The 22,682-nt window shown below is 42.5% G+C and overlaps 1 protein-coding gene across 1 annotated transcript in view; it reads right to left on the bottom strand.

Annotated features, from left to right (window-relative positions):
- Positions 1-22,682, bottom strand: part of dennd5a (DENN/MADD domain containing 5A) — a 158,258-nt gene that overhangs the window by 53,035 nt on the left and 82,541 nt on the right. The gene's annotated exons all lie outside the window — the stretch shown is intronic.

Here is a 22,682-nt window from a genome sequence, read left to right on the forward strand (position 1 = left end):
AGTAAGACACCCACATCCGCTTGTTCTGACCCACTGGAGGTAGCGTCACAGTGCTGTTAGCCAATCAGAGGTAACACGTTTACATGTCATGAATATTAACGATAAGAGCTGAAATCCTGTCGCTCTCCCGCCACCCGCTCCTCCACCAAACTAGAACAGCCTGAAACAGGAGAACCACAGCATTTTTTTCACCAAAACCGGCTCACAGGGCATTCATTCATACTAGAGACCACCGCACAATTAATGAAAAAACGATGCCATGGGACCTTTAAGAAAAACTGTACCAAGAATCTTGTACCATTTTTTTTTCCTTAAATTATTTGCTCAAGGTCATTTGTTCTATCAGACCTGTCTGATTTTTTACCATTGTTGTCAACAAGGTTTTTTTTTATCACCTTAGTTAGAGTTTACTACATGACTTTAGTTCGCAAAAGCTGGATAAAACTCCAACAGCTTTGGTACGACTTTTTCTTTCCTTTTCGGCTTTTGTCTTACTCTATTAACACCCTTACTGACAGAGTATAACGTACTGATAGTAGCTTTTAATTTGCTTTATGCTGTATATTGTGTTTTATTATATCCACATTCACTGGATATGAGCAATCACGCACTCTGAGTGGCTATTCTACGACTAGGACATCAGCTCATATTGCCGGGTTTCAGTCACGTGACTTTTCTTAGTGGTTTTACCGGAAATAGCTGGTGGTCTAAACAGCTGCCGTAGTGCAAACAACTAGCGATAACTTATCACAGTATACTCATAATCTAGAAGCCACTGCTTGCTTTAGATATATTCAGAAGATTGCTATGTGCAATGGAATCGACCCCTACAGTCTGGGAAAGAAGGATTTGTCATACGATCTCGAAAACTACCCTTCAGTCGAGTTCCCCGACATCTCGAACTATCTGGTGTTGCAGACGTCCTTCTACACCGCAAAACAGATGAAAGCGTGGAAGAGTATGGAGGCTTACAACTTTTTTGTATGTGGCTGGGTAAAGGACCTCGGGATCAAGTCGCTGCTGAATGAACCCTGTATTGTTTTTGCCCGTGTAAGGATGTTTTTTAAGCTTTTCGTTCGCGTCTTTACAACGAAGCGCTGCAAGTTGAAGTGTAAGCAAACAACAGTTGGCTTGATTCTCACTTGTGTTGGCTCTTATCTCTCAGCTAAATCATTCACAAACATCATTAGAAACCCCTTTAAAGACCTGGATCTTAGTGAAACAAGATGGAGAAGTGATCAAAGCACATTGTAACTGTACGGCTGGGTAAGAATTTTGTCGCGACCTTCATACCTTCATGCATATGGACTTTGTGATGAGTGAGGAGGAAACAAAGAAACAGCTGGGGACTTTACCGCTTCGTGACTAAAAAAAGTACCATAAAATAACGGCACATAGCAAGAAAAGTACTTGGAAAACACGGACTGAGAGGGAGATACAAACCTTTCACCAAGTGATCACTGCAAACTCGAGCATGCTTCGACTCGGCTCCCTTCGATTTCAGTGAGAGGTTCAAAAGCCACCTTTCTCGAAGTCTTTTTGTGAAATCCTGTGTTCGTTCACCCTTTTTTATTAGTTCACGGGGAACCCTGAAGAAACTTTTATCAGTTTCATGGTTTGATCATTCAAACAACCTACTGTAAAACAATGCAAGCGTCAGGCATTTTTCATGTGAGCAAAGCACCTTCTCCGTACACACACTTTGTCAACTGAGCTTTGGTAGACCACCAGCTAAAGTTTTGAATGACTAATGAGGCGGATGTGATGTCACGTGAAACCCAGCAATACTGTGAGTAGAGAAAAACAAAATGGCGGAGTGCGTTGCTGAACCCACCGAGGACGAAATAAAAACTACTCGAAAACAAAACCCCAAAAAATACCAAAAAAAGCAACAAAATATGGAATGAAAGTATTCGATGGTCATTATTGATGGTTGTTGTCATTTCGCCAGTTTGTTTACATTTTTCATCTTTAAGCATTAACATTTGTTGAATTTTTTTAGACTGGTTCAAAAGCTCAAAGAAGTTTGAAAATTACAGAACTGAAATGTCCAAGGAAGAATTATACCCTGTCCACACTAGGGATTTTGTACCGATACGATACTACTTTCGTATCGCAACACCTGTCCATACTAGCAACTATAGACCCTTCCCACGTGACGTCACGACAAACGCAGCCGCCATTTTGGACATGAACTACCAGTAGTCTACCACAGCCAACAACGAGGAACGACGGCGAAGCATCGAAAGGAATATAGCCATCAAAGAAAGTTTTTACTTTCAGCAAGACTTCCATCATGCCATTATATTGTTGTGCACCTGGATGTAGTAACCATCAACACAAGGCAAGATTTATCATTTTATCGGATCCCGACAGATGCTGACCGACGGAGAAGATGGATGGTCTCTAAAATACTGGCAAAATGATGTTTATTGACATAGCAATCGTGTGTAACGGGAAGCATTTGCATATCCGAAGTGTTGTGTTTACATCAAAGATAAAATAAACCGAAATGACAACGACTGCTGCTGCCAAGTTGGGGACACAAACTAGTAGAAAGGAAGTGTGCCAACAGTGCCAACACACTTCCTTTGTGGTCGATTCTGTCTTTTTTTTTCTTGCGTGTGGTATCATTGTTGACGCGAGGTTGTTTTTTGAACATGCCAATGCGGACACGATTTCCCCTGATGAGTTATGACTTCAGACACGATGCGTGTGTGGAGGTGTGGAGTCCGCGTGATATGTGCGTAAGATAGGCTTCTCATGTGTTTGGAGATCCGCGCTCTGAGACAAGCGCAAGCGCAAGCACCCCCCCCCCAGGGAAAAAAAGGGACCCCCCGAAAATATCGGCATAGTTCGAACACTGGGTTGGAGAAAGTAATGGCAAATAGTGAGTGCACAAACCATAGAAGGTAAACTGTACACAGCGCCAGGGCAGTGTGATGGTATGTCTACTTTTAGATTGTGTTAGCTGATCAATGAACACACTCATCACTCGACGAGTTTCACGTCTTTACGACGGATACTTAAATGTGTGTTAGATATTATTGTTGCAGTCTAAGCAGTCATTGTAGCAGCTAGATCAGACCTGGGCATTTTCCGGCCCGCGGGCCGCATCCGGCCCTTTGGTTCATTCTGACCGGCCCGCGTAAGGTTAATTAGAAATTACAAAATAAACGTATTTTCTAATTTTACCTCATGCATGGACTGAATGTGCGTTGCTTTTATTTTGAAGTTGTGTTCAACAAAAACGCAACGCGCGCGACATGAACATGACATGAAATCCCACGAAACTTAATCCCGCGATAACTACTTCCGTAATTTGTCCAGACCAACCACAAACTTGTACGTCATCCTTCAAACGGTCCAGCCAATCACATAGTGTGACGTCACCAGCAGGCGCCGGAGCCCGAGCCGATCTCCGGCGAAAAACACCAAATGAGGTGATTAGACTACAAATGTGGGCATCGTTATTATAATATGATGTATCTTGCTTGATATTTGGAGTAGAAAGACAATATTGTGATGTCTTTATTGTGTTTTGGGCTGAATGTGACTGAAAAAAAATGATACAGATGTTCACATTTTGTTAACCACTGTTTTGGGAAATTTGATTGAATAAATGACATTTTTTGGAAGGCAACCTCGTTTTTTCCATACTCTTACCAGTCTTAGCAGCTTGTAAAAACAGTGTTATTTACTGCTTTATATAAAGAAATACAATTAATATTATGCAGAATTTAGTTCAGCCTTTTGGTCCGGCCCTCCACAAAATTTTCTGTTTCTCATGTGGCCCCATGGAAAAAATAATTGCCCACCCCTGAGCTAGATGAACGAGAACTGAAAGGGTCTGTGCCAAACCATTATTTCTTCATATCCAAAATGGGGGTCGCGTTTACGAAGGTCACGTGAGTGAAAAGGGTCTATACCGGTACTGTAGCGGTATAACTGTATCGGTACGAAACCCACAAATGTATGGGTTTCGTACCGGTACAGTATCGGTACCGTAGCGCTTCGCTGTAGTGTGGACAGATGAAGCGGCTCTGTATCGATACAAATATAAAACGTCAAAATGGCTCAAAACGACCATGGAGCTACATGGAGCAAAGAAAGGGGGGAGGGAGGGAGGGAGGGAGGAAGAAAGGAGGAAGAGGGGAAAAGGGAGGGGAAGAGAAGGAAAGAGGGAGAAAGTGAGGGGGAAGAAAGGGAGATTCATTTTCTTTGTTTCTTTCTCAACTGCCTCGCGCGTTTTATACGATTCGACTGAATAAATGACCACCAGAAATACAGACCGTACACTGACAACAAAAAGCACACACACGTTGTTTCATCCGCCATATTCTCCGAAGGAAGTTACTCGGTAACCACGGAAACATTTTGCGCACGCGCATTTCAACTACCGTGAAAGAAAACCGCAAACATTTCTCGCTAGTGTGGACAGATGCACTAAACTGTACCGGTATACTTTGTATCGATACAGTTATACCACTATCGTACCGTATATATGTGAACACAGCATTAATCTAGAGACCTGTGCAGGCCTTTGTCTGATTGGGAGATAGACGCTATAAATACGGCAACACCAAGATTCGAACTGACGTTATAAAACCCGTTCCTTTCCTGGACAAGGCACCAGACCGCTCAGCTACATCATGAACTGGGGTTATGTAACATGTGCCATGTTACATAACCCCAGTTCATGATGTAGCTGAGCGGTCTGGTGCCTTGTCCAGGAAAGGAACGGGTTTTATAACGTCAGTTCGAATCTTGGTGTTGCCGTATTTATAGCGTCTATCTCCCAATCAGACAAAGGCCTGCACAGGCCTTACACACTCAGTACGCAGCGGCGTCACACCGCGACTGTGGAATCATTACCTAAGGCTCGCACACCAATTACATTCTTAAACACGCTCGAACTCAGTTCAAGATACACATACAGACAGGTGCCTCGACAGGCTTGAGCCAATAAATGTCTAAAGCTATTCTATACCTCGGCACGGCAGCAAGATGGCACGTTCTACAAAACAACAACACTAAAGCAATTCGTGCAGCCATCGGTAGCTTTTTAAGAAGTCTGCCTAAGCAGAAATGATTCTGTCGGACGTTTTGTTTAAAGTTTTTATTTATCGGATTCGCAAAAAATTAAATTAAAAATGCTGTTTCTCAAAATCCAGTGAATATGGATAGAATAAAACAATTATTCCACTCAATCTCATCATACATGGCTTATAGCCCACTCAGCGCTATGCACCTCGTCGGCTATCAGCTCATGTACGACTCGATTTCATGGGATAATTGTTAAATGTTTATCACCTGTCCCAAGAGCTACCCTTAAGGCCTCTGCATGCTCTTGCGACAAGGCTTTCGCAGATAGCTTTTCGCAGACAGTTGTAATTTATTGTTGAGCGGGGAGTATAGGCGTGCGCGATGTTATTCACCGGCATAACACAAGGGGGCACGAAGTCGCTAGGAGTAGTTGGTGGGTGTGCTTAGTGGAGTGTTTATCCTCCGGTTACTTATGACTAGAACTTTTTTTTTTTTATAATGACTAGAACTGGAGTCGTATAGATGTACGTACTTCCTCAATCAACCGCTCTTCATGCTGCTCCATCTTCGCTCGTGTTTTTAAAAATGCCGGTCGTGAAAACAAACCGGGAAAGTAGGGAAGCGGAAGTGCATGTACAGCGGATGTAGAGTGGCCCAATCAGAGCCCTCTTGTCTGCGACGCTGTCTGCGAGGCTTCTGCGGTGGTCACAATTTTTGGGAGGTGCGTGCAGAGCGTCTGCGAAGGTGGGGGGGCTACGCAGACACTATCTGCGACACCGTCTGCGAGAACTGGGTTGTCAGCATAAATTGGCCTTTAGATTTCGATCATGAGTGACTTTCAAGTAAACATGTTTTCTCACTACAAGGAAACGCATCAATATTCATAACTGTGATAACTGCATACATACGATACAGTGTATAGAGATTTGGTTAAAGTAACTGTCAGTCCTGCGCGCTGTGGCGCGTGCACCAAAGGGCGCGCCTCGGGCTGCACGCGCGCGCTGAGTGAGCTCTAGCACGCGTGCCGTGAACAAGGCGCACCTGTTCTCAAAATAATAATAAACTACGTGTTGGGCTATTTAAGGACTGCGCTGATGCAAGGACGATGCGAAATATTACACCACATTCAGTGCGTATTACCGAGCCTTTCTTCTCGTGTTTGTGGTTTTCCTGGTTTCTCAACTCCTGTTCCCGGTTCTAGTTCTCGTCTTGCCTCCAACATCCTGTTTGCACCTTGACCAACCCTTTGCCTGTTTTCTTGTTTATGACCTTGCCTGCCGATTTGGACTGTATGCTTTAGTGTGTGTTTGATGCACTTCATGTATACAGTGCTGAGTGTAAATGAGTGCACCCCCTTTGAAAAGTAACATTTTAAACAATATCTCAATCAACACAAGCAATTTCCAAAATGTTGACAAGACAAAGTTTAATATAACATCTGTTTAACTTATAACGTGACAGTAAGGTTAATAACAAACTTAGATTACACATTTTTCAGTTTTACTCAAATTAGGGTGGTGCAAAAATGAGTACACCCCACAACAAAAACTACTACATCTAGTACTTTGTATAGCCTCCATGATTTTTAATGACAGCACCAAGTCTTCTAGGCATGGAATGAACAAGTTGGTGACATTTTGCAACATCAATCTTTTTCCATTCTTCAACAACGACCTCTTTCAGTGACTGGATGCTGGATGGAGAGTGATGCTCAACTTGTCTCTTCAGAATTCCCCATACGTGTTCGACTGGGTTCAGATCAGGAGACATACTTGGCCACTGAATCACTTTCACCCTGTTCTTCTTCAGAAATCCAACAGTAGCCTTAGATGTGTGTTTACTCATGTTGGGAAAAGTGCATGACGACCAAGTGATGGTAGCATCTTCTCTTTCAGTATAGAGCAATACGACTGTGAATTCACGATGCCATCAATGAAACGCAGCTCGCCGACACCAGCAGCACTCATGCAGCCCCACATAAAGACACTGCCACCACCATGTTTCACTGTAGGCACCAGGCATTTTTCTTTGTATTCCTCACCTCTACGACGACATACAGTTTTAAAGCCATCAGTTCCAAAAACATTTATCTTGGTCTCATCACTCCAGAGTATAGAGTCCCAGTAGTCTTCATCTTTGTCAGCATGGGCCCTGGCAAACTCTAAGCGGGCTTTTTTGTGCCTGGGCTTTAGGAGAAGCTTCTTTCGTGGACGGCATCCATGCATGCCATTCCTCTGCAATGTACGCCGTATTGTGTCACGGGAAATAGTCACTCCAGTTTGGCTTTCTACTTCTTTAGATAACTGCAGTGAACTTGCATGCCGATTTTCTTCAACCCTTCTCATCAGAAGACGCTCCTGTCGAGGTGTTAACTTCCGTGGACGACCTGGACGTCTCTGTGAGATGGTTGCAGTTCCATCTTTCTTAAATTTTTGTACCACTTTTGCTACAGTATTCTGACTGATAAGTAAAGCTTTGCTGATCTTCTTGTAGCCTTCAGCTCTGTGGTGGAAAGAAATTATTTTCTTTGGGGAATTCTGAAGAGACAAGTTGAGCATCACTCTCCATTTTTGAAAAAGATTGATGTTGCAAAATGTCGCCAACTTGTTCATTCCATGCCTAGAAGACTTGGTGCAGTCATTAAAAATCATGGAGGCCATACAAAGTACTAGATGTAGTAGTTTTTGTTGTGGGGTGTACTCATTTTTGCACCACCCTAATTTGAGTAAAACTGAAAAATGTGTAATCTAAGTTATATTATTAACTTTACTTTCACGTTATAAGTTAAAAAGATGTTATATTAAACTTTGTCTTTTCAACATTTTGGAAATTGTTTGTGTTCATTGAGATATTGTTTAAAATGTTACTTTTCAAAGGGGGTGTACTCATTTACGCTGAGCACTGTATATATATATATATATATATATATATATATATATATATATATCGCACTGTATTATAATAAACACTTCTGCACTTACATCCGCCTCCCTCGCGCACTTGACAATAACAGAGACTATTCCTTTAACTCCTTATTTTGTCTCAATCAGTTCAATGCAGTTTAAGCCTGTATTTATGGTTTCAACTGTTAAAAAAAAAATCCAGGGTTTCATGTTTCTATGAGACTTCCTCTGAAAGCTGCAGGCCTTTGAATAACAGAGGGTCTGCACAGCTGAGCGGTGCTCGATGACCTTGTGAATCTCAACTTATGGCCCTTTTCCACTACCCTTTTTCAGCTCACTTCAGCTCGCTTCAGCCCGACACGGCTCGCGTTTCGACTACGTCAGAACAGCACGACTCAGCTCGCTTCAGCCCTGCTCAGCCCCCAAAACTCGCACGGTTTTGGAGTGGGGCTGAAGCGAGCCAAACCGAGCCGAGTGGGGCTAGGGGCATGGGGAGACACTCCCCTGTGCACTGATTGGTGAGGAGGAGTGTCCTCACATGCCCACACACGCCCTGCGAGCACGCTGGGATCTGTAAACACCGTAAACCCGGAAGAAGAAAAATTACGAATTACGAGAATTTCTGAAGCCTTATGCGCCTCGCCTCATCTATACACTCTTGCCAGTATCTGTTGGCATTGTCGGTGACAACAAGCCACAGCACCAAGACCAGCAACACTAATGACTCCATGTTTATTGTTTACTATCCGGGTCGGGAGACTACCGCTTAAAAGGTCACTGATGTCACTGTTTGCGCCGCCTAACGACATCACGTGACGTCCATCCACTTTCACTAACTCCACCCAATGTGTCCACCCACTTCCAGCCAGCACGGTTCAGCGCGGTTGTAGTCGAAATGCAACTCCAACAGCCCCACTCAGCTCGACTCAGCCCAACTCAGCACGGCACGGCTCAGCCCAACTCAGCCGCGTTGGTAGTGGAAAAGCGGCATTAGCTTTCAATTTGTAACCCTTTCTAACCCTTTCCTGGTGTACAATACATTCTTCATGCCCATGAGAACACTTACGGTTTAAAATATCACGGGTGAAGTGAAGTATTATGTTCTATTTATAGCCTAGGTCACAACCGGACGTACGATTTTTTTGGCCGTGCGATTTTTGGCGTTTCCCAAATCGCTGCGGTTTTTTTTGTTCATGGAGAAAGACGCGCGTTGGCCGTAAGTTTGTCTTGCAACCTGAAAAAAACATAAGCGCCCGTAGAGTTTGTTTGACATGACAAAGAACCTCTGCGGCCGGTCTGCGGCCAGTCTACGGCTCGAAAATCAGCACGTCACACTCCGTGTGTTTGTTTCATGTGCGCCCTCCGTGCGTTTCTTGCGTTTTTTTGCACGTAGACCGGCCGTAGGAGCACGTACGGCCGGTTGTGACCGAGGCTTAAACAGAATCCTAAAAGAAAAGCCAAACCTATTGCCTATTCCAAATAAGGAACTCAATAACACGTTGCCAAAAAAGATAAGAAAGGTGGGATCAGGATAGATGTATATTTTCGTAACATCTATTTCAGTTTGTCTTACTCCTTGGCTGCTGACTTGCACTCACTTGAGCGTATTTATTCCCCCAGGAAATGGCTAGTGTCTAAGAGACAGGAATACTAATCTATCCAGTGTATTGTGACCCTGAGGACCAACAATAAGCCTATTCAGCCACACACATCTGTCGTCAGTTAGGGAAATGTTGCGCTTTAATGAGATCATTCATCACTTCTTCATCATGTGCTCGGGTTAAACGGGGTCATGGACCAAACCTGACCGTAAATAAATTCACATGAAGGCTTTAAATCGGAGATCAATCGTAGTGCATGGATCTCGGTGCAGGGCAAATGCAAAACAACAGATGCTTTACGAACAGACGAACATAAACAGAAATGACGCTTGCCCATCTAAGCTATGAATTAGTCTTCTATTTATAGACCCACGCTAGCAGCCATATCCTTTTTCGTCGGCAGCATCCTTTCGCCTGTGTGTGTGTGTTTGAGTCTCCGTCTAATTACATGCTTTTCGTTTGGAATCTCACACCCTTCCACATTCTGCTGCGCCTTCTAGAGGGGAAAAAAAGGGATGATGTCATTTCTAGCCAATCATATTTCTGCTGCATCACCACCATCCTACTCGACTGGGGGGAGGTTGCTAAGCGACACTTCACTGATACACCCGAGCAGCCCCCTGTCGAATGTTTGCTCTTCCTTGTTTCGGTAATAAATATGATCCCTACGTCTGCTGCTCAATTCTGCATTTTTTAATCAAGCGTTTTTCTGTTCTGGAAAAACAAACTATCTTTTTTTTTACATAAATGTCAGCAGCAGAAATATGATATCTGAGCCAAACAAATGCTTATTCTGGTTTTATCATTACAATAACAATACAAAGTATTATACATACGGGCCACTTTTTCCGTGGAATAAAAACGTATTCTGTTCCCTTCTAGTGGGTTTATTGACGGCATGCAATATTGTTACCATATCGCTTATCCTCCATGTGTTACGCCACTCTCCCCAATGGAGAATCAGCGTGCAATATTGTTATAATATTGCATGTTGTCAAGAAAACACGACGTCACACATTGGCGCTCATGCCAAGAGCCAATGACAAAACTTTTCTGCTGCGCATGCGCACAATCATTTCTTTGTCAGCCGGGAAAGAGAGAAGACGAGGTTAATTCAGTGCTTGGTTTAAGCACTAAATAAATAAACTGAAAACTGAAGATGTGCTGAACACCCGAAAGCCTATCAAAACTTCATTATATATTCTTCACGCATATTTACAAGGGGCGGCACAGTGGTGTAGTGGTTAGCGCCGTCGCCTCACAGCAAGAAGGTCCGGGTTCGAGCCCCGTGGCCAGCAAGGGCCTTTCTGTGTGGAGTTTGCATGTTCTCCCCGTGTCTGCGTGGGTTTCCTCCGGGTGCTCCGGTTTCCCCCACAGTCCAAAGACATGCAGGTTAGGTTAACTGGTGACTCTAAATTGACCGTAGGTGTGAATGGTTGTCTGTGTCTATGTGTCAGCCCTGTAATGACCTGGCAACTTGTCCAGGGTGTACCCCGCCTTTCGCCCGTAGTCAGCTGGGATAGGCTCCAGCTTGCCTGCGACCCTGTAGAACAGGATAAAGCGGCTAGAGATAATGAGATGAGATGAGATATTTACAAGACAAAAACATACCAACGGACATCAAAAAACTGGAAAAGAGACGTCAGGGACATAAAACTTCCGCACTAGCGAGTGACTGTGACAATTTGTACACGAACATGGCCGTGAGGTTTGCTTCATTAAAAGCAGAAGATCTAGAACGTTGAAAGAGAAAGACATGTTGAACACCCGAAAGACTACCAAAACTTCCCTGGATATTCTTCACACATATTTGCAAGAGAAAAACAGACCAACGGACATCAAAAAACTGGAAAAGAGACACATCGGAGACGTAAAACTTCCGTGCTATCAAGTGACTGTGACAATTTGTACACAAACATGGCGGCGAGGTTTGCTTCATTAAAAGCAGAAGATTTAAACAGAAAGACGCGCTGAACTCCCAAAAGGCTACCAAAACTTCACTGGATATTCTTCACGCATATTTACAAGAGAAAAACAGACCAATGGACATTGAAAAACTGGAAAAGAGAGCAATAGTGGAAATATTGTCAAAGTTCTACAGTAGTGCTTGAAAGTTTGTGAACCCTTTAGAATTTTCTATATTTCTGCATAAATATGACCTAAAACATCATCAGATTTTCACACAAGTCCTAAAAGTAGATAAAGAGAACCCAGTTAAACAAATCAGACAAAAATATTATACTTGGTCATTTATTTATTGAGGAAAATGATCCAATATTACATATCTGTGAGTGGCAAAAGTATGTGAACCTTTGCTTTCAGTATCTGGTGTGACCCCCTTGTGCAGCAATAACTGCAACTAAATGTTTCTGTTAACTGTTGATCAGTCCTGCACACCGGCTTGGAGGAATTTTAGCCCGTTCCTTCGTACAGAACAGCTTCAACTCTGGGATGTTGGTGGGTTTCCTCACATGAACTGCTCGCTTCAGGTCCTTCCACAACATTTCGATTGGATTGAGGTCAGGACTTTGACTTGGCCATTCCAAAACATTAACTTTATTTTTCTTTAACCATTCTTTGGTAGAGGGCGGCACGGTGGTGTAGTGGTTAGCGCTGTCGCCTCACAGCAAGAAGGTCCTGGGTTCGAGCCCCGGGGCCGGCGAGGGCCTTTCTGTGTGGAGTTTGCATGTTCTCCCCGTGTCCACGTGGGTTTCCTCCGGGTGCTCCGGTTTCCCCCACAGTCCAAAGACATGCAGGTTAGGTTAACTGGTGACTCTAAATTGACCGTAGGTGTGAATGTGAGTGTGAATGTGTGAATGTGAGTGTGAATGGTTGTCTGTGTCTATGTGTCAGCCCTGTGATGACCTGGCGACTTGTCCAGGGTGTACCCCGCCTTTCGCCCGTAGTCAGCTGGGATAGGCTCCAGCTTGCCTGCGACCCTGTAGAAGGATAAAGCGGCTAGAGATAATGAGATGAGATGAGACATTCTTTGGTAGAACGACTTGTGTGCTTAGGGTCGTTGTCTTGCTGCATGACCCACCTTCTCTTGAGATTCAGTTTATGGACAGATGTCCTGACATTTTCCTTTAGAATTTGCTGGTATAATTCAGAATTCATTGTTCTATCAATGATGGCAAGCCGTCCTGGCCCAGATGCAGCAAAACAGGCCCAAACCATGATACTACCACCACCATGTTTCACAGATGGGATAAGGTTCTTATGCTGGAATGCAGTGTTTTCCTTTCTCCAAACATAACGCTTCTCATTTAAACCAAAAAGTTTTATTTTGTTCTCATCCGTCCACAAAACATTTTTCCAATAGCCTTCTGGCTTGTCCACGTGATCTTTAGCAAACTTCAGACGAGCAGCAATGTTCTTTTTGGAGAGCAGTGGCTTTCTCCTTGCAACCCTCCCATGCACATCATTGTTCGGTGTTCTCCTGATGGTGGACTCATGAACATTAACATTAGCCAATGTGAGAGAGGCCTTCAGTTGCTTAGAAGTTACCCTGGGGTCCTTTGTGACCTCGCCGACTATTACACGCCTTGCTCTTGGAGTGATCTTTGTTGGTCGACCACTCCTGGGGAGGGTAACAATGGTCTTGAATTTCCTCCATTTGCACACAATCTGTCTGACTGTGGATTGATGTAGTGTTCCACAAACATGTGTTGTGAAGATCAGACTTTGATAGATCCCTGTTCTTTAAAGAAAACAGGGTGCCCACTCACACCTGATTGTCATCCCATTGATTGAAAACACCTGACTCTAATTTCACTTTCAAATTAACTGCTAATCCTAGAGGTTCACATACTTTTGCCACTCACAGATATGTAATATTGGATCATTTTCCTCAATAAATAAATGACCAAGTATAATATTTTTGTCTGATTTGTTTAACTGGGTTCTCTTTATCTACTTTTAGGACTTGTGTGAAAATCTGATGATGTCTTAGGTCATATTTATGCAGAAATATAGAAAATTCTAAAGGGTTCACAAACGTTCAACACACCACTGTACCCGAAAGAGACCCCTTTGTGGTTTGGGAGTTTTATCGGTCCGACAGGCTCGTTCGGCTGCTGAGTGCTTTGGTATGTTGGGAGGCAAAGGGTGAAGAATGCTTCTTTGTTTTACAGGCTTTGGAATATCGCTAGTTTCAGATGAACAGTGTAGATTGTTATAATCATCTATAACCAAAGGCCGTTCCGCAGACCGTGGAAATATTGCTGGGTCACAGTTTAAGTACGTCTTTTTCCCACCAGACAAATGTAAGCTACAAACACTTGTACATTTCGATTCAGTTTGAAGGTTTTCATTGTGGATTAAACTTAACCATTTCTTTCTTCTCTTCTTCTCGACTGACTGCTGATAAAAACTCAAATGAGGTGTTCTCTTTGTTGTGGAGACACAGTAAGGCGCACAGCAATTCACTTTAGGCATGGTTAAAACCGCTTAAACAGAACAATGCAGTGTTTAACAAAGGTGAAACTAAACAATACAGCGGAGCTGACTCCAGGTATCGCCCATAACGCATTGCGGTAAACAAGCGATGACGCAGTTATGGGTTCAGTCTATTTTACATCTCAACAACGTACTGTGCTTACTTCATAGTGTGCACTGTAGACGTAAGCATAACAGAACTGACAAAGTGCTTTCTGAAGCATTTTCTGACATCATAATGTTACTTCAGCCCCCACACACTGAGCTAAAAGGGGGCCATGAAGAGAGACAGACGTTTGCAGGAAACACTTAAGCTAGTATCTCACTGGGCTGCAACAGCTTGCGACAAATTGCGAACGTCATTCGTGAGAGAGTTTCAAAAGTGTCTTGAAACATTCGCGGGGCTTCTCAGTTTCCTTGCATGAGTCGCAAAGTGTCGCTCCGTCGCTGAAATTCTGAACATGTTCAAAAAATCCGTGCGACAGAATTTCTCTCAAAATAGCCGCAAATGCGTCGCTGGTGTCGCAAAGCCGTCGCGAACCCTTCTCAAGTCAGTTTCCGTGAGGCTTCCTCTACTTCCCTGCCTGCCGAGGGAAAGCCAGGCTGCGACAGCCTGCAACTAGTTGGAGACACAACAATTGCGGTAAAATATGCGAATATCAATTCAGTGTGATTCCAAGTGAAAACTGTCGCTAATTCGCATATTTTATCGCAATTGTTGTGTCTCCAACTAGTCGCAGGCTGTCGCAGCCCAGTGAGATGCTACCCTTACACAGCTTGATGATAAATGACATAATCCATGTTAGTACGAAATATCTGGTCTTGTTTTGTTTACTAGTTATAACCAATCATAGTTAATCCAATCCCAAAATTCAACAAAATGCGTTTCCTTTTTTTTTTTTTTTTTACAGGAGAGCAACATCACTCTGTCTTTGCCATTTAGCAGAATCATTATTCATATGCTCTGACATTATACTCTCACGTAATCGCAGGTCTCCGTGAGTAAACTTTAACCTAATTCAATGTTAACCTGGATTTAACTGCTATAAATACCACTTAGCCGCCTACAGCCTGTGAGCAATCGTTCAGAATGCAAGACGGTTAAATGGGGATAAAGTGCAACATGCATATTAAACTAATCCTGGGGTTTTTTTAAAGCATGTGCTCATAATTAGCTATATATCCACTCGAACAGTTTGTTTGTTCCTCAGACCAGGTTTATAAACCAACACGCACGTCACAATTTTTAACAGCAACTAAATATTTCAGATTCATTTTCCCACCAGTCTTCCCACTGTATTGTCGGTATTCAGCTGAATTTCTTACCTGTGATCCAAATAAAATCTGCCTTCTTTTAGTTCAAGCAAATCCAACATGGCTTCCTGATCACTTTAGGATATAACATATTGGAGTTGAATGCCCTGTTTGAGAGTCAGCCTCAGGAAACGCTTTTTATTTGTTTAAATTAGGGCTGTCAATCGATTCAAATACAACCCCGGTTCCAAAAAACTTGGGACAAAGTACAAATTGTAAATAAAAACGGAATGCAATAATTTACAAATCTCAAAAACTGATATTGTATTCATAATAGAACATAGACAACATATCAAATGTCGAAAGTGAGACATTTTGAAATATCATGCCAAATATTGGCTCATTTGAAATTTCATGACAGCAACACATCTCAAAAAAGTTGGGACAGGGGCAATAAGAGGCTGGAACAGTTAAAGGTACAAAAAAGGAACAGCTGGAGGACCAAATTGCAACTCATTAGGTCAATTGGCAATAGGTCATTAACATGACTGGGTATAAAAAGAGCATCTTGGAGTGGCAGCGGCTCTCAGAAGTAAAGATGGGAAGAGGATCACCAATCCCCCTAATTCTGCGCCGACAAATAGTGGAGCAATATCAGAAAGGAGTTCGACAGTGTAAAATTGCAAAGAGTTTGAACATATCATCATCTACAGTGCATAATATCATCAAAAGATTCAGAGAATCTGGAAGAATCTCTGTGCGTAAGGGTCAAGGCCGGAAAACCATACTGGGTGCCCGTGATCTTCGGGCCCTTAGGCGGCACTGTATCACATACAGGCATGCTTCTGTATTGGAAATCACAAAATGGGCTCAGGAATATTTCCAGAGAACATTATCTGTGAACACAATTCACCGTGCCATCTGCCGTTGCCAGCTAAAACTCTATAGTTCAAAGAAGAAGCCGTCTCTAAACACGATCCAGAAGCGCAGACGTCTTCTCTGGGCCAAGGCTCATTTAAAATGGACTGTGGCAAAGTGGAAAACTGTTCTGTGGTCAGACGAATCAAAATTTGAAGTTCTTTATGGAAATCAGGGACACCGTGTCATTCAGACTAAAGAGGAGAAGGACGACCCAAGTTATCGGCGCTCGGTTCAGAAGCCTGCATCTCTGATTTTATGGGGTTGCATTAGTGCGTGTGGCATGGGCAGCTTACACATCTGGAAAGACACCATCAATGCTGAAAGGTATATCCAGGTTCTAGAGCAACATACGCTCCCATCCAGACGACGTCTCTTTCAGGGAAGACCTTGCATTTTCCAACATGACAATGCCAAACCACATACTGCATCAATTACAGCATCATGGCTGCGTAGAAGAAGGGTCCGGGTACTGAACTGGCCAGCCTGCAGTCCAGATCTTTCACCCATAGAAAACATTTGGCGCATCATAAAACGGAAGATACGACAAAAAAGACCTAAGACAGTTGAGCAACTAGAATCCTACATTAGACAAGAATGGGTTAACATTCCTATCCCTAAACTTGAGCAACTTGTCTCCTCAGTCCCCAGACGTTTACAGACTGTTGTAAAGAGAAAAGGGGATGTCTCACAGTGGTAAACATGGCCTTGTCCCAACTTTTTTGAGATGTGGTGTTGTCATGAAATTTAAAATCACCTAATTTTCCTCTTTAAATGATACATTTTCTCAGTTTAAACATTTGATATGTCATCTATGTTCTATTCTGAATAAAATACGGAATTTTGAAACTTCCACATCATTGCATTCCGTTTTTATTTACAATTTGTACTTTGTCCCAACTTTTTTGGAATCGGGGTTGTATTTCATCGCGATTAATTGCATTCTTGTCCATAGTTAACTCGTGATTAATCGCAAATTAATTGCGCATGTTTTATCTGTTCTAAATGTACCTTAAAGTGCTGATGACACGTTTTTGACATCTTTGGCGATGTTTTATAACATAAAAAGTAATTCCCAATGATCCATATATTAATTCACGAAGGCGCCTATTTTACAAGTTATGATGATAAACGCGGCTATTTGGGCAAATTTGACAGGGCTGCAGCACCCAGGAGACGAAGGAGGAGGAGGAGCTATATGACGTCAGCAAAAGAACCTTCCTCCTAACTTACCAGTTTGTAGTTGATGCGACAGGTGTTCAGTTTATCATTATTAGTATTTTTATTAGACATTATTATACATTATTATATATATATTAATTATGCCTTCGCGTTGTGTTGCCGGCTTTTGCTCCAAAATCCACAAGGATGGGATAAGTTTATTCAAGTTTCCCAGAGATCCCGAGCTGCATGCGAAGTGGGTGAAGCAAGTCAGGCGCACTCGTGACAAGTGGGAGCCCTCACCAACATCCGTCCTGTGCTCTGAACACTTCGATTTGGATTGTTTTGGCACCCTTCCCAGCTTAAAAGAATCTCTTGGGTGTTCAGTTCAGCACAAACGTGTGTTACTACCATCAGCAGTGCCTACACAGTGTTGCCAGATTGGGAGGTTTCCCGCCCAGTTGGGTGGTTTCAAGTGCATTTTGGTGGGTTTTGAACATATTTTGGGCTGGAAAACGTCAGCAGTATCTGTTGCCAGATACTGCTGAAGTTTTCCAGCCCAAAATATGTTCAAAACCCACCAAAATGCACTTGAAACCGCCCAACTGGGCAGGATTCCTCCCAATCTGGCAACACTGCCAGTATTCCGGAGGGGGTCTACTAGTAGTTATGCCGGATCCAAAGACAGTCCTCCTGTCAGAACATGTGTTGTGAAACGACATAAGATAAAGGTATGTAGAGCTATAGATTCTACATGATAATCATAAATGTAATCATAAAGTCGGCGTGATATCAGTCATGTATTTGCTTGTGAAAGCTTGCGGCTTTCATGTAACTGCCGCCTAGCAACGAGAGGCAAAGGGTAAAGAGGGTAGGCTATCATAGATTCTATTCGGAAGAGATCAACACAATTCTAGACTCCCAGAAGAGGAAGAGCTAGCACTAGAGAGTTCACCGGCGTTTTCATGCGCCATTCCCATTAAGTAGAACCAGAGTAGAACAGCCAGTGAACCGCAGCGTGTTCTTCCGCTGACGTCACAACATGGCCGCGAGCCATAAAGGGATACTGTATGTTTTTGGGGGGAGTGGGAGTGGACAAATATGCTTGCTTTATGCAAATGTATGTGGCCAGGTCAGGAAGGAAGGGTAAGGCTGGACAGCAAAAAAAAAAAAAAAAAATTGTGGGTATTTTATTCCCCCACTGAATTTAAAAAATAAAGCAGCGTTCACTTTATAATTTTGAGGATTTGGCACAATTCAACGTGAACAAAACAATCTTGTATTTTCCTCTAGTTCTGTCCTTAACTTCCAGCCTCAAACGATGCAATAAACTAAACTAAACATACTCGGTGATGTGGACTCTGGACAACAGTTTTCTTGCGCTGTGCAATTAAAAGTTGGATATTTGCGTAACAACAGCTTCTTTTCACGTAATTATAACAGAAATCTAACATGTTTGCCATGTTGTATAGTTTATTTAAGAAATTGCATAGAGTCATGTTCGTGTCATCAGCCCTTTAAAGGGATACTGTATGTTTTTTGGGGGAGTGGGAGTGGACAAATATGCTTGCTTTATGCAAATGTATGTGGCCAGGTCAGGAAGGAAGGGTAAGGCTGGACAGCAAAAAAAAAAAAAAATTGTGGGTATTTTATTCCCCCACTGAATTTAAAAAATAAAGCAGCATTCACTTTATAATTTTGAGGATTTGGCACAATTCAGTGTGAACAAAACAATCTTGTATTTTCCTCTAGTTCTGTCCTTAACTTCCAGCCTCAAACGATGCAATAAACTAAACTAAACTAAACATACTCGGTGATGTGGACTCTGGACAACAGTAGTGGCCATCTTTAAATAAAGAAAATAAAAATAGAAAGCCCAAATAAATCCAATTGTTAAGCCATGCAGCTCATAAAGATGTTTTCCAGTAAAATGCAAAAACTCGCAGATAAATGGACTCACAGTACATTCCTGAGAAAAATTGCATTTATAAACACTTTTCCAGAACTCACAAATTTCTCAGAATAAAACAAACTCTCTCACTCTCACTCCAGTGTGCAGCCTGCATGCTTTGACGCTTAAGCCTAGGTCACAACCGGCCGTACGTGCTCCTACGGCCGGTCTACGTGCAAAAAACGCAAGAAACGCACGGAGGGCGCGCGTGTGACGTGCTGATTTTCGAGCCGTAGACTGGCCGCAGACCGGCCGCAGAGGTTCTTTGTCATGTCAAACAAACTCTACGGGTGCTTACGTTGTTTTCAGGTTGCAAGACAAACTCACGGCCAACGTGCGTCTTTCTCCACGAACAAAAAAAACGCAGCGATTTGGGAAATGCCAAAAATCGCACGGCCAAAAAATTGTACGTCCGGTTGTGACCTAGGCTTTAGACACACACACACACACACACCTGGATCTTAACACGTCTTCGATTCTCCCGTCTGGACCATCAAAAGCATATAAAAATACACACAGTTTGTGTAAACCGTCAGAATGCAACAATATAAGTTGATTCTGTACACAAGTGCACTTTATCACGACTTACGCCGACCAGCTACTCTCTACATCGCTCGCTCGCGCTACGTCACGTCCAGATTTCCCAAACTACAAGTGAGGGCACAGAACGCGTCTGCATTAATCGCATGTCAAAAAAGTTAGTGGCGTCAAAAGGAATTTGGGTCAACGCGTTATTATCGCATTAACTTCGACAGCCCGAGTTTAAATGTAGTACGGTAACGTCTCTGTCGCTCCCATTATAAGAAACTCACAGCGTCTCGTCATTACTAGTTCACTCTCTCAGAGAGAAACGCTGCGACACCATACACATTTTAAAGTCAAATCAGAAACACCTATCTTCAACTAGATAGAGACTGTGACTTTGATTTGCGCTTGCTGTTACAGTGGTGCTTGAAAGTTTGTGAACCCTTTAGAATTTTCTATATTTCTGCATAAATATGACCTAAAACATCATCAGATTTTCACACAAGTCCTAAAAGTAGATAAAGAGAACTCAGTTCAACAAATGAGACAAAAATATTATACTTGGTCATTTATTTATTCATTTATAATTAAAAATTAATTAATTAAAACAAAATCATGAAAATTGAGAGTTATAAGCGATTGAAAAAATTCCCGTTTTTCATGGATCATTCCGGGTCAGTGATCCAGATCACCACCAAAAGTCATAGCAACGTAATTCAGCCCAAAGGTATTCTTCAGATGAAATTTGGTGATGACTGGTTGAAAACTGAAGGAGAAATAGCATCCTAAAAAACGTTAGAAGAAGAAGAAGTATAAAGATCCTGAGAGAGTAACAATTGTCGCTCGTGCAAATTAATTAGTAAAGTAATTTATTACTTGGGTCTATGACTAGTCAACATCTGATCACCTCCACAGAACTTGTCTTACTTCCTTGTGTAAAGTTATATGATAAGAACACGACACACACTCCTGGGTTTTCATTTCTTGCTGAAAAGATGGAGAAGTGCAATGAAAGACTGCTTTCCTGCCTGATATGTGTGTGTAAATAATCTTTCACTGCATTTGCTGTGCTGTATAAGTTTAAAGCTGTACTGCCTTTCAGATTTTTCAAGTGTAGGTCATAAAAAGAATTTTCCCCGACACCTAATTAGTTTTGTTTAGTGGACCGAAAACTACTGAATTCAAATCACAGACTTTCACTTTTATTAGGGTTTTTTTTAATAGAACAATTAAAGAGGAACTGAAGTCATTTTTAAACTTGCTTTATTTCTTAATTAACGTATTATTCAATTACGTTTTCGGTTTTATTAACCTTATATCGTGACTTGTATTGGCATATTATATGACACTTATCAGCCTTTTCGGTTTTTAGCCATGCTGAATGTAGTTCATTTGGTCCACGGCAGGCGTCGCTTATCCACACGATCTTCACGAGACTTGTGCGAGACTTCAAACGTGAAGTGTCGGCGCCGCCATTTTGAAAACTGTTTACACAGTGGCCAGATCACCATATCATTCCAATTTAGATTAATTTCGAGATTTGCCAGCTTCATCAGTGATGGAGATTATTCCATACGACTCCGAACCATTGGTTAAATGAAAAAAAAAAAAGCTTTCGGACACTAGTCTGTCGTGCTGGTATTTACGTCATTACTGTCGCACAATTAAAACGTGCCAGATCAGTCGGCTGGTGGGTTTTCAAAATAATAAATACATGCCTGTATATTTGTGATAAATCCATATTATACTGAGCGCACTTCCCACAATAATCAATACAAAGTACCTGCAGCTTTCACTTCTTTTAAATCAAGGCTGAATGCTTTCTTTCTTCTTTGCTGCTGCCTTTTATTAAATCAAATCAAATTTGAGACTTTTAACTTGATTTCCTTCAGCGCGACCGCAATGCATGATGGGATATATTGCTTTGGTTAGTGACCATCATTGTACACTACTTTTTGTGATGCATCGTGGGATACTTTGAGTGCACTATATACGGTGTAAATAATCCTCATTAAGGTTTCGGACAGCACTACAAAATGGCGTCCCCACTTTATAGTGCCCTATATAGTGAGTAGGGAGTGATGTCGGACACGGGGAAAACTTCCGGCTTGATTACGTCAGCATTCGAAAGAGGGCGCGCGCGTCTTTTGACGACGTTGGCAGATGTTGGTCACTTTGATTTCCGCAGTACGTTTTACTTCCGTCCTACGATGTCTCGCACAGGTCTCAGCGAATCTTGTTTACGGCTGTTGCTTTGACGTATGGACTGATATATTACATAGCGTATTTCAAACACTCATAACTTGCTATAGCAGTGACAAAATAGCGATCAAAAATGCATTTCGACATTTAATAAAATGAGACAAATAGAATTTTAATAATAAAAAAATTGCCTTCAGTTCTCCTTTAATGAATTGAGGGCCACGTGGCCCTAGCCTGGGCCCGCCCATCCTAAGTGTGACGCAACACGAGGGCCTGTTGCGAGCTTAGTCTGGCAAGGCAAGCTATCTACAGCTCTTCCAAGCTCCCGAAAAATCGGGAGCCAATCAACTTTGAGCATCTCCAACGGCCCTGGGTAGAGGCGTGTTCAAGGCAGTGACGTAGTAGAACTGCGACCGGAAGCCATAGATTGTTTACAGAATCTATGCCGGAAGCGCTTCATTCACTAGAAACATTACGAACATGGAGCAAGTTCTCATTGAAAACGGAGCAAAGAGCAGCCCTGGAGGTATTTATTGAAAGGAAGGCCGTTTTCGCCTTGCTCCCGACCGGCTTCGGTAAGAGTTTAATCTACCAGTTAGCCCTGTCGCGTCACATACGTCAGAGGAAAGAGTGATGTGATTGGTTTAAGCTTCGTCACAGCCTTTTCTGGCTTCGACCAGTAGC

The sequence above is a fragment of the Neoarius graeffei genome, chromosome 15 (assembly GCF_027579695.1).
Source record: "Neoarius graeffei isolate fNeoGra1 chromosome 15, fNeoGra1.pri, whole genome shotgun sequence".
In the NCBI taxonomy this organism is placed as follows: Eukaryota; Metazoa; Chordata; class Actinopteri; order Siluriformes; family Ariidae; genus Neoarius; species Neoarius graeffei.